At 47.7% G+C, this 12,981-nt stretch overlaps 1 protein-coding gene and 1 long non-coding RNA gene across 2 annotated transcripts in view; one reads left to right on the top strand and one right to left on the bottom strand.

The window, feature by feature from the left end:
- Positions 1–12,981, top strand: part of LOC122367074 (dual oxidase-like) — a 65,562-nt gene that overhangs the window by 2,804 nt on the left and 49,777 nt on the right. The window lies entirely within an intron of this gene.
- LOC122367077 lies at positions 5,876–8,964 on the bottom strand. The gene is made up of 3 exons (XR_006253992.1): positions 8,763–8,964; positions 7,537–7,677; positions 5,876–6,968 (listed from the first exon to the last, which is right to left on the bottom strand). It is a non-coding gene; the product is annotated as an uncharacterized LOC122367077 (long non-coding RNA).

The following is a 12,981-nucleotide window of genomic DNA, read 5'->3' as shown; positions in this document are numbered from 1 at the left end:
CCGTGCATGGGTTTGCGCCGCGCCAGGCCATGACCTGAGGTCGGCTCTTCAGGCCGGCTCGAGGGCGCCGCGCCGCGCCTCGTCTCACGGTGTGAGCCCTCTCTCAGCCGGTGCTCGACCCACATTGGGTGTGAGGGCTGCTGAGAGACCGCCGCGGTGGTGGCCTCTGTGGCCCTGTCACCGCGACCGCGCGCACGTACCCACCGGTGGCCGGCGGCGGGCCTCCGGCGTGACCTGGCGACCCGCTGTGACCTGGTGTGACCTGGTGTGACCTGGTGAGACCTGCTGTGACTCGGTGGGAACCAGAATCAGATGTCATTCTCTGCCCAGCCTGAAATACCGGCGTCCGGTGGGTTTTCATGGAAGAGTAGCTAAGTGGAGACAGAAGAAGAGAGGGAGGGAGAGAGAGAGAGAGAGAGAGAGAGAGAGAGAGAGAGAGAGAGAGAGAGAGAGAGAGAGAGAGGGAGAGAGAGAGGCACACGGGAGGAGACGGTGTGTGTCGTCAAAGTTCACTGTGCTGTCGCCGGTACCAGACAGCTGTCACCTCCGAGTGGAGAGGAGAGGCGACGCTTCTGACCTTCGACCCTGTCCGCTCTCCCGGAGGGTTTGACGACGTGATGGCGTGTCACAGTCTCTCACCAGAACCCCGCAACTTGTGGTCGCTTTGGTGTGTTCGAGTCAAAGGCAAAGTCCCATTGATACTATCCAACGTGCGCACACTCGCTGACTCAAAGGGTGGCTGTGTTGTGCAGAGTACAATACTTTGCGGTTGTGTCCAAGCAAAAATACTGCATAAGAGCATGTGGGAACTCTTCTAGCAGCATTGAACCATTCAAGGTTAAACATTCTTTGTCTACGCCATCTGAAAAGTGCACTTCCAGCCACGTTAGTCCTGGTCTCGTCCAAAGCTCAGCACCTGAGCCTCCATTGTTCGCTGCGGCTGTTTTCACATCTCGTGGGAACTGCTCTATGGCGGATGCTGCCAAGATGAGACGACCCGTCATAAGTTGAACTTGCAGTCGACTGGGAACCGGTCTACTAGTCACCGGCTGACTTTACATACCAGAAGTGCCTCGCAGAAGTGTCAAACGAAACTGGAAAATACCGCTCTCAGTTTAACCCGCGCCCTGCTGGGGGTCCTGGATTTCCACGCCCTGCTGGGGGGGGGGTGTTTGAACACCCCCCCCTTCTAACTCGGCTCCTGGGCCACGTAGCGATACGCGGAAGGCGGCGTTCGAAAGAGCGTAAAAAATAATGAGGAAATCACTTCGGTCAATTTTTTGGTCAGGTCAAAGGTCAGGTCACCAGAGGTCATTGAAGGCAAAATTTCGCCGATTTCCAGGTCGAATGTCGACAATTTCCAAGAAGCCAACGCATAACTCGGGAACCAATAGAGCTACAGCGCCGCGGAAAAGCGCATTCGATAGCCCTATTAACGCCCTTTCTGAGTAATGTTCTCAGATTTGACCTAACGTCAACGGTTTTGCCTGCAGGGGGCAAAAACTGCAAAAATAGCCGATTTTTTCGGAAACAGTTTTTCTGCAATAACTTTTGACCCAAGCCTTGTACGAGCTTACTTTTACCGGCATCGTGTTCCTCTCGTCAAGACGCATCGAATGAACTATAACTTGACCTTGAAAGGTCAACTTGAAAATTTGACCTCAGGTCAAGGTCATGACCTGACCGGAAAGGGTCATGTTGCATATCAGTCGATCCGTATCGTCGAGCTGAACACAGCTAAGGCGTTTTCATCGCTCTAGCATGCCTCTATCAAAAGTTATTTGCGAAAAACTGTTAGATACCATTCGTGACCTAAGATGACCTCAGGACATAAACAGGGGTCACGGACACCATTTTCATGTTTAGTGTGTCTAAACCACTTGTAATTCAGTGTTTGGGAGTGTTTATAATGTCTTTCGTCCAAAAGAGGCGCATTTCAATTTTCTCCCATTGACTTATAATGGGGAGGTCGCAAAATTGACCTGACCTTAGGTCATCGATATCAAAATTCTGAGATATACATTTTGTACATGCTATTGCTCTTAGCAATCGCTGAAAGTTTCAAAGCGATCGGTCACTCGGTGTAGCTATGACAGACATTGAAACTTTTTATGAGGTGAGGTCACTTCAAGTGACCTGGTGACCTGACCTTGAATGACCTTGGTCTGAAATTTTCACAACATGTGTAGAATTGATGTATGATAAGGTGTACCAAAAACGGCGGCGCTCCGCGCCGCCGTTTTTGAGATATTCGCGAAAAACCACAAGGGGGGGTGTTCAAACACCCCCCCCAGCAGGGCGCGGGTTAATGAACTGCTAGAAATGATGGAATTAAATATAAAGATAATTATTTTACACTCGTTCAATGGCACGACAAAGCAAGTGAAGCTGCACTTAAATTTTACTTGTCGCCCTGTGTTGTGAATTGATGATAGTGGTGATATTCTGCTGAAGCGAGCTAAACATTTTCCCCTGACTTTTGTTGACGAATGAAAATGAAAACAGACGACTCATCACCGCTGTTTTCATCCAGGGCGATAGGTGGCCTCTGTCAAGTGTCCCGTCTCCCATGGAGATATGAATCGGACATGGCCTCGCCAACTCTGGTGGAACGGTCGCCGGCAGTCACATGAGACGCCGCGGTACCTGCACAAAAACAGAGGGTCATGGTGTTGTTCTGTTTTGAACGGGGATTGTTTGCAGCTGTGTTGTCCGAGACACCTGGAGTTTCACGATGGAGAGTCCCAATTCGTCTTCATTACCGTAGAGCACGGCCCACACCGTCACTTAAACTGAGAAATGCTGGCAGGTACAACAGTTTGTTGCCGTTGCAGTCTCACCTGTGACCTCTAGTTAAGTTATATCTCCATGGCTGACCTGCCCCAGAACACGGAGGGCGTCGCCATAATTGCAGTTGTTTTTCTTGTTGGGCTGGTGACAAGTATGTGGCAGGTGGAACTACTGTGTCGACAACGCCCCCAACCTCAACCTCCTGCTGTGGTCTCTCTCTCTTCTTTCTCTCTCTCTCTCTCTCTCTCTCTCTCTCTCTCTCTCTCTCTCTCTCTCTCTCTCTCTCTCTCTCTCTCTCTCTCTCTCTCTCTCTCTCTCTCTCTCTCTCTCTCTCTCTCTCTCTCTGTCTCTGTCTCTGTCTCTGTCTCTGTCTCTGTCTCTCTTTATCTCTCTCTCTCTCTGTCTCTCTCTTTCTCTCTCTCTTCGCCTCTTCCCTCTCACCTGCGGCTGTATTGACACGACCTCTGAAGAGTGGTGATCTCTCCCAAACCGCCGTCTGCAGTTGGGACGCCGTCTCACCCACTAGACTGCCGACCACAATAGCTGTTTACGCTCTCCGCCGCGACTCAGTCCCGATCTTACTGATCCCGCGATCGGCCGACCCCGGAGCTCCCATTATCACCACAGATCGCTGGGGCTTTGGAGAGACGCTACACGTAGGGAAAAAGACGCTACGGATCGCTGAAAGGCACAGGGACAGCAGGGACGAAATGGGCTAGGGCGGTATGGAATGTCGAGTCGAGAGTAAGTACGGGTCACCAGCGAAATACTGAGAACCACAACAGACTGTCGAGAGACGGTAAAAGCCATCTACTAAACATCTTTTCCCACAGTGTCTCCGCGGGAAAACGCAATGAGCCATCTGGAGGCTACGTGCCTGCGCAGGATGACCCGTGGAGTCAAGCATATGCTCTCGCGATCTCTGACCTACACAAACAGTGTGAGCATCCAGTGTCGACCGGTCGCCACGGGGGCATGCATAATTCATCGCGCAGGACTGCGAGTGGCCGAGGAGCGAGAACGGTCTGGGAGACCCGGATCAGGCCCGGATATTGTCCGCAGGTCATGATCTGTGAGAGTATTGTCTGTGATCGGGATCACCGGGAGGGCTGCCTGAGACAGTCTCAATGGCTCTGTTGTGGTTGTTTGTGGTTCCATAGACGGTCGGGTTGGGTTACGGACGGTGTCGGATGACAGGCACGCAAGAAAACAAGAGGCGCGCTCTCTTGTAACCGAATGCTGGCTTAAAAACTAGCAAGATAAAACGTTTCTATTTGTTCAAGCTAGAGTGCAGAAAAGGTTGCACCACTTTGCACACGAAGCACTGAGTTGAATGGTTACTTTACTGCCTAATGACTATATGGTATTGTTTTTTGATAGTAAAACAAACTACCTGAGTTATGACGAACTACAAGTAAATCCCATGGGAACAGAGCGAGAGAAAACGTTTGAAGGAAACATTCAATTTCTGTTGTGATTAATGAAGAGAGAAAATTTGAATATCTCCTACCGTTTACAAATGATAGCAAACACATTAATCAGTCTGTGTGTTTTCATTCACACAGTGATTAAAGGTAGTGTGCCACCTTTGAAAGATTTCCCATCTTATTTTTCCTAGGATAAGAAGCTTCTGTTTTTACCTAATATCGCAAAAAAAATCAAAAATGGGCCTGGAATAGTGCCTTTTTCGCCTAAAAGTTTTTCGGTTTTTAGATATGTATAACAACTGTAGTGGGCTCACCTGCAAACAGGCGTCGGGCAACAATGGCGAATGCGGCGCACTTGTGACAATAAGCAAAGGTCATTATAGTGTTACGACCATACGACGTACCGGAATGAGTTATCAGCTGTCTAATCGTAGACAACACAATGTCGAGCCTTAAACTGTAAGCCCGTATTGGTATTGTTTCTTTTATTTGGCTGTCGAACATTATTTATGGTTTGAAATATGATTTTATGTAAAATAATTGATATGAAAAAGCCGTCTTATAAGTTATGACCCCATTTCACCACACGCAAGTGGCAGAAATGACAATGATCAGCTGACGCATTTTTCTTGGCCGAAGTCAGAGCGCGCGGCCCGACGCACCACGCGTATTTGGAAATTCCGACCTCCATAGATATAAAGACTAGATAGGGCACCCCCATGTCGGGAGCGACTCGCGAATACGTAGCAGCGGCCGCCATGTTGGTGAGGGCGAGAATCTGCGGCGCTGTGTAAACACTATGGGAGGAGAGGGGTGTTTGGGACAGATTTTGTGGTATTTTTCGACCGAAAAGTGTTAAATCTTTTTTACCTATGGCATTCTTTGGAATGAGTAGATTGTGAAACAAGGGCAGAAACATGTGTATTTATAGTAATGTAATTACATCAGCCCTAGACATATAGCCCTGAAGACGCTGATAAAGGATATGCGGCACCGAAGGTAGATGCAATTGGCATGCTAATTTAAGATAAAATTCGTTTCCCATTATGGCTACCATACTTTATATCTATGTATGCAGTATGCAATGGACAATGATCGACAATAAGTGCAATTTTAGCCCTGACCCGTTCGTAGTTTGTCAGCGTCTTACGAGTAGGGGAAGCCAGGGTGAACGGAGTGAACTCCAGCCGTTCGCCCCTCGACGGAGCAAGAACGGAAAAAATAGGTATGCTGTCCGCGATGTGAGTAAACCAGTGATACCAAATTTCAGGGTACTAGGTCAACGGGTGAACTCAGAGGTCAGGTCAAACACTGGAAATCGAACCAGTAAAGTCACTGGAGTTCGAGATCTTTCGCTATAAAATCGACCAAAACGCGTGAACTGTCGGCGAAATGGGTTACATCATTCCCAATCAACCTCATCTCGAAATCTAGCGAACCGGGTCACATAAGGTCATACAAGGTCAGCGACCTTAGATGACCTCCGATGGCCTTGACACATGGCGGGTCATGTGAAGTGTATTTATGGGCGCCGATCTGGAATCCCGTGTCAATCTTACTTTAAAAAAATGATTTGCGGGCACAAATCCGCAAACATAATTAAGGATTACGAATAAAATGAGCAAGATGCTCCGAAAACTGCCCATATGAAGCGCAGCCTTGACCTCGAGGCAAATGCACGTTATCTAGACATCAACACTAAAAAAACGCATGTAAAATGCATAAACATGCACTAGAAGGCAAGGAAATTCACCCGGATGCGGCAAATCGCAAAATCCGCTTATTTTAGCCGAACATGACCTGACCCGAGCTCCGATGACCCATTCCTCACTTTGAATCAATCCGCGCCCCCTACAGGCACCGACATCGCCCTTGCAGACAGCACCGACGATAGTCGCACAGGCACGTGGCGAGCTAGTGTAACTGTAGCCGCGCCTTCAGCCACGAACACCAGTTTGTGCCGGATCAGCCAGCCACGGAGCAGAGACGCCCGGCAACGAATCGGCAATTAACAGTGCTACATATCGACACGGTCACAAGAGGCGAGGCGTTAACCCAGCGCCCACTGCATTGGTCGCCAGTGGACCCACTCAGTCACTAAGCAATCATCGACAAAATACGTCTTTTATCGGCCAGACATTGATCTGTTCATTAATATGAAGTGTCCATCCAAATCCACGCTATCCGCCACACAGCAGCTATCGACGGTAGATACCCACTCCAGCGGCAGCTGGCCGCCACTCACTGACACCGGCTAGAGACAGCTGACCGCTGAAATCACCAACACTTCGGCAGGGTATGAGCGGGTCTCAGTCAGATCCCAGGCATGTAACCCGTCCCCACCTTAGCTCATCTGGCAGAGATGATGAAGAGGTGGTAAAGCTGTGTCATGTCGTCCGGCTGGATGTCGCTCACCAGGGCCTCCTGACAGGTGCTACAGCTGACAGAGTCGAGCGCCTTTTTCACCACGAACCCTGCGATGTAGGTGACGATGTTGCCCACCAGACGACAGCCCAGGCTGGAAGTCGTGCTCCGTGATGATGTGGAGTGCCGTGGCACCGTTGTCTGAGGTGGTGGAGGCCGAGGTAGTAAGGCTGGCTCCCCGTCCGCTGGTCGTGTGACCGACTGCCAGGATGCTGGTCGGGTCGAGGGCTGCCACTTTCCCTGTGCTGCCGGGCCGGACGCCGCAGCGGTGGAGCAGGTGCCGGAATATCCCGCAGAACTGTGCGGCACTGGGGTTGTTCCAGCCACCTGGAAGGTTCGATTAGTATCAATAAAATATGGCTAATAGTGTTTAGTGTTAACATACGCCAGGCACAATTGTGTTGTATTTGTTGTTAACACATTGTTGACACACACGCACACCCCCCCCCCCCACACACACACACACATGTTGGCAATGGTAAAGCAGTCTCCGGGCATTTGGTAATAATCTTTTGCACTTATTCTGGTTTTAGTGACTGATGGGCCTTTACCCACGCATGACTGGAGGGTGGGGCTCTACAGAGCCCCTCTCCTGTTTTCTCCAATAAAATATTTACATTTATATATTGAAAAAAATATATATATATTTGTTGCAATATTTCCAAACCACTAGACGTGTCAATACGAAACTTGCAGTACCTTCGGCTGCATCAATCTGAAACATTTTATAGAAATAAAAATTGTGTAGCTACCATAGGTCGGCCGTAAATGACGTCAGAGTGATCAGTGAAGTCATATTCTGCCAATTTTGGTGCAAGAAATTGAACTACAGCAATCGCTCTCGGTGACAGATAACCTGTAACAATATAAAAAATCAAGAGTCTGTAGCTTTTACTTGCCAATGCAGGGTGATCTCTTGACTCTTGAGCCTCATCCCTGGTTTGTCAGCAATCAAATCCTGCACATCTATTTGGCATCTTGATTCTTGAGAGACTGAGAGGCAAATTTCAATTTCAAAAGATACTAGTCTTTAAAGCTGAAACATATTAACAGTTAGTCAGATCAAAACAAGGCCTGTAGCATACAAGTGTAGGATACTGGATTTGCACACAGTACACACTACAAAATACACATAGTAAACAGTGAGATTACAGTCATGGAAAAGCATCAGGTTTTTAAAATAATAGTTTACACAGACTTAAATACAAGAATTTAAATGAGCTTCAAATAAAATGAGAAGTGGAGTGAAGTACCTAACAAATAAGGGTATCCATAAATCTGGTGCCACCGTCAGCACATATAAGGTTGGTAGGTTGTAGGTGGGTAGGTTGTAGGTATGGAGGTTGTATGTAGGTTGAGGTTTGTAGGTTGTAGGTTAGTTAGGTTAGTAGGTAAGGTTAGGTCAAGTAAGATTATGATTTTTATCTTCCTTGGACTTCATATTTACTTGTTAGCACTTAGCATTGATGGTAACGCCAGATTTACTAATACCCTATTTACTGATACTGATAACAGGTGAGCCAAAAGAGCATGAAGTGTAGTTTAAGCTTTACAATGTGAAAACTAATTAGGTAATGACAATCTGAGTTTAGGTGCTCCAACTAACGCACATTTTACGTCACCCCTGTGCTGTTCATTATTGGGATCAAATGTGCGACACGGTTCACTGGTGCAGATATCACGACGTCTGGCATTTTCACTATCTATCAGCTCTGGTTGAGGGTGAGCGTGGTATGCCACTGCACTCTGAACCCAGAGCGGATAAGAGCCCCCGAGGCATCTGGCATAGTGCATGGATTTTTCGTTTGGCACTGAACTACTATTTAATACTAACTGATGACATTAAGTAAAGTACTTATTTAAAACCTATAATCATAAAACCTTCTTACTTCATAAATATTGTCCATTGAAGGCAACAGTAGAAAGTGAGCAGGCAAAGCAAGTGTAGGTAATGAGTCTGCTTTCCGCTGCCAATGTTCTGGTACCTATCTAGGTAAGCTTTCTGTCAAAAATCATATGACTGATGCTCTATCCATGCAAGAATAATTAAAGGATTGTAGTGTGCACAAAAAAACATGGGAACTGAATTAAATCTAAAACAGGCATGCCAAGCAAATCTACCTTTGGTGCCGCCTATTCTTCATCAGCGTCAACAGTGCAACATGTCTAAGGCTAACGTAGCCAAATTACAATAGATAAGCATATTTCAGCACTTGTTCCACAATCTACACATTCCAAAGAATGCCGTGAGCAAAAAAGATTAGCACTTTTCGGTCGAAAAATACCACAAAATCAGTCTCAAATACCCCCCTCCTCCCGTAGTGTTTACACAGCGCCGCAGATTCCCGCCCTCACAAACATGGCGGCCAGTCGCACGCACTAAAACACTGCCAATGTCCCATCTAGTCTTTTATATCTATGCCGACCTCGACGAGCATCAGAAGCCACCTAACAGGCGTGTTCGAAACCGCAGGAGATGATGATGAACGGGTTTATCGAAACTTGATTGGATGAGCATATCGGTAATAGCGATTTCAGTGTGTGCATTTATTGTTCATAGTGGTGTGAAATGTGGTTGGGGTACGACCGACAACCCGTCGGGGCGAATTTCGCACTGGGGTACTCAAAATTTGAAGAATTTAAGACGTTTCCATGATTTTTGAAGGTATGGATAAGTTCTAAAAATCCGGTTCTCCTTATCTGGGCCATTAACTCCATACGGTCCAAGAAAGCTGGCACACTACCTTTAACCACCTACACATCATACGACTGTTTCGCGATTTGTCCCACCATCATTAGTTACCTGACCAGTTTCCCCGGCACCCAGTCGCGTTTTCCTTCGTATGTCCACACACGCTCCACGTAATCAATTACATTCCCGCATTTGCATCACAGCGCACTGGATCCACCAGCTCCGTTACCCAATCGGGCAAACACCTCCCGGCCGGCGCGCGCTCCATAGAGCCCCATTCACCCCGGTGGCTCTGTCGCCCCCTGCAGAGTCACCGACCACGCCTGGGGCACCCCGCGGCGGTCGGCGGCCGCTGTGGCTAGCCCGCGCGCAGCGCCTCTCCCCCGGGTGAGATATTTATGAGAGCGGCTCCACGGCGGTGGCAAACACACCTGTGGCGCGGCTCCCTTTGCTGCCCTGTTTGTGCCAGCGTGCGCGGCGGAGAGTGATGCAACGCTGGGCCACTTTCCAGCCCGGCCCGGCCCGGCGCGGCGCGGCGCGGGGAGGGGAGGGAGGCGGGTGGCACGGTCCGCCGGGCTCGGGTCAGACGGGCCACCGCCAGGGGAGGGGGAGGGGGAGGGGGAGGGGAGGGTGACACGGAGCTGGAGCTGTCACCATGCCGCTTAGTGGGGCGGGCGGTTGGGCATCTCAGTGCAGTGGGGAGGGAGTTGATGAATATGAATCGTATGTACCGCTTACCAACGTAATAAACATTTACATAATGGCATTTCAAAAATATGAAAAAGCAAATGCACCTTGTCAAAATGCACTGTCAAAACTTTGCGGCTGGGAACCGGTTCAGTTTAACTACTTTTGATGCTTTCAATTTTCAAACCAAATCATTGGTTAAGTGTTTCATTATCAAATTATTTGACCTTGCACGGCCATGCGGTCATGATATTGGCGATGCAATATCAGATTGATGAAGATTAATGAGAGATAACACGGAAAAATGGTCTGCAATATCGTGCTGCATCCTGTAACCACCAATTCTTCGTATTTGTTCCGTGTCAAGGCCCACCACAAATGTCTAATGAATTTATGGCGATGTGGCTATCTTCTGGTGAAATCCATGCACTCTTTCTCACCTTCGAAGCAATACCAGTAAGACACGGCACTTTTCTAGCTTTCAAGCGCAGTGAATCAAAACACAATCGCGCATGGCCAGGACTTGGGATGATAAGTCGCCTTATTACAGAACCCTGCCGGGCACGGCGCGTTGCAAAACCCCGGCCGCTACAACTTCCAGCGCCGATGGCTCGCCGCGTCGAGCCGTGGTGTTACGTTCATGTGCCGAAATGAGGTTTCCGCTGGCGCCCCGCCCGGCGCACGGCGTTGCAGTCTCTCCGTACCACCGCCCATATGACGTCACACGGACAGCTGACCGCCGTTTTAACATGGTTCAGCCGAGTAACGCTTATTTTATAACATAGTTTGCATACCCGATCGGATGATGATGGTTGTAAAACGCACAGTGTATATAAATACAGTGGCGGCAAATGCGCTTGGTCACGTGACCAAATCTGCACGTGCGGTTGTGGCGAGGGCACTTCCCGAAACTCTGGTGCCAACGGCCTCGCGGCGCCCATAGAGAATACATGGGACCTTTTCTTTTCAGACCTATCGTGTCTAAACCAAGCCATTTAGTGCAAGGATACGACTGGTTTGAGATTCAGTAGTCTTTTAGCTACAAGTCGGCATAAGAAACGTATTTTTATCGGCAAAATTCGCTAAGTACCAGGTGGTTTTCCGATACCCTGCACGCCTCCTAACCCCCGGCGGCTGACCGGAGGAGTCAGTAGCGCTCGCACTCACGACTTTTGGCGATAGCTCAAAACACCTTACAGCTAGAGGGCTGCTATTTGGCACATTTTATCCTTGCTTCCATACGCATCTTTGGAAACCAATTGCATTTTCGTCTCAGGTCAGATCACTGACTTATGACGTCACACGTGAACTTCTGCAATAGTCCCAACATACCGAAACTTCGCAATGCCCTCGGTGCCAGAGGAGCTGTCACAGCGAGATGATACTTACAGGACCTAGCATCCTCTAGAAGTCTCAAAACTTGTATATCTCGGATTTCTCCTAGAGGTCACATGAGGTCAGGCCGATCGCGTGACGTCACAATTACAAGTCAATGGGGAACATATGGAAACTGTAATTTTGACGCCGAGAATGATCTAAACCTAGCTCAAGCACATGGAACCGCAATTTCATGCAATTCTTGCAATGTCCAATGCTTCACTTTTGCATCTTTAACCTAGCGTGATGTCATTTATGACGTCAGAAAGGTCACAAGTTGTTTCGTCAATAACTCCTGATAAAATTGAACTGGCAAGTCGGAAAAGTCGCCAATAGACTCGGGAGGACCTACCGAATCGAATGATATACGATATAACCTCCTCCGACCAACTTCGTGACCCGAGTGCCTCTGACCTGACTTTGACCCGATGTGAACACCTTATGTTGACCCCACCCAACAAAAGTGTACCATTTGACGCACCGGAGCATGACAAGCATGATGGTACTAAAATCGCGACTCTGCGCCGTTTTTTTGTAAAGCTATTTCTCAAAACCCGAAATCGTATTTTGGCCCTCGGGGCACTTGACCTGACCCTCAGAGGCCACCAGTTGACCTGAGACTTTTGAACCGTGCATCAATCGCTGCGTCCCCGGTCCCGTAACGGCACACATGCTTGTTTTTCCCGCGAGGCTAGCTCAATTAGGGCGAGGGAGTCGTACCCGCCCACTCTCGCGGCCGGTAGGTATATGTAAAAAACTAAGAAGTCTGGTGATGATTGATGCAAGATTCTTACAGATATGGTAGATGAAGGTAGGTTATAAGTTATTAAAGATAAGTTATTAAAAACAAATTTGCAACCCTCAGTAGCCTTGATTTATGCATTATTAAGAGTTATAGAATAGAACAACTGTAATCTGCAGGCTCAGCTCTTCATGGTTTCTACCTATGCCTGCCAAACACAATAAAATCAATGGAAGAGTAATAGTAGTTTAATTGTATTTTATTGATGCTATTCAAGTTTCAATGGTAACTATGTCACAGATGATTCAATATTATTTGCACGGTATCATTTACCACCACACGTCTAAATATTTAGTATCTAAAATAATGCAGTAAAATAAGCTGCGCCACATATGTCGACAAAATCTGGTGCCAACTCAAGGTCAAACGGAAAATGTGGTCACGTGACCAATGTCCGGCAGCTGGTAAAACGCTCTTCTTGAATCCCTGTGCCCGGCGGGTATTGTTGCGTAAGAGAATTTGAGGAATATGGTGGGTCAATGTCGGGAAAATAATTGGAGCCCTCAGCTGTTCATTAGATACGTACTGATATCATATCAATTATGTATACCATTGGATGCATTTAGGTTAAATAATTAGATCAGTTAGATTAATTAGATTAGATTAGGTAATTTCATTAGGTTTATTCAATAAGATTTAATATGTATTTCTACAAGATTTTTCCACTTGGTCATCGTAATAGCCTTCACACATCGTTAAAATGAAGATGCCGTTGTTGTGATTTATACATGATAATATAATTTTTCAAAACAATATTTTATGTATCACTGCTTTATTTATAG

Source organism: Amphibalanus amphitrite, unplaced genomic scaffold (genome assembly GCF_019059575.1).
Source record: "Amphibalanus amphitrite isolate SeventyFive unplaced genomic scaffold, NRLGWU_Aamphi_draft 000849F_arrow, whole genome shotgun sequence".
NCBI lineage: Eukaryota > Metazoa > Arthropoda > Thecostraca > Balanomorpha > Balanidae > Amphibalanus > Amphibalanus amphitrite.
The sequence above is the reverse complement of the archived record's forward strand: the minus strand, read 5'-3'. Positions and strand labels throughout refer to the sequence as shown.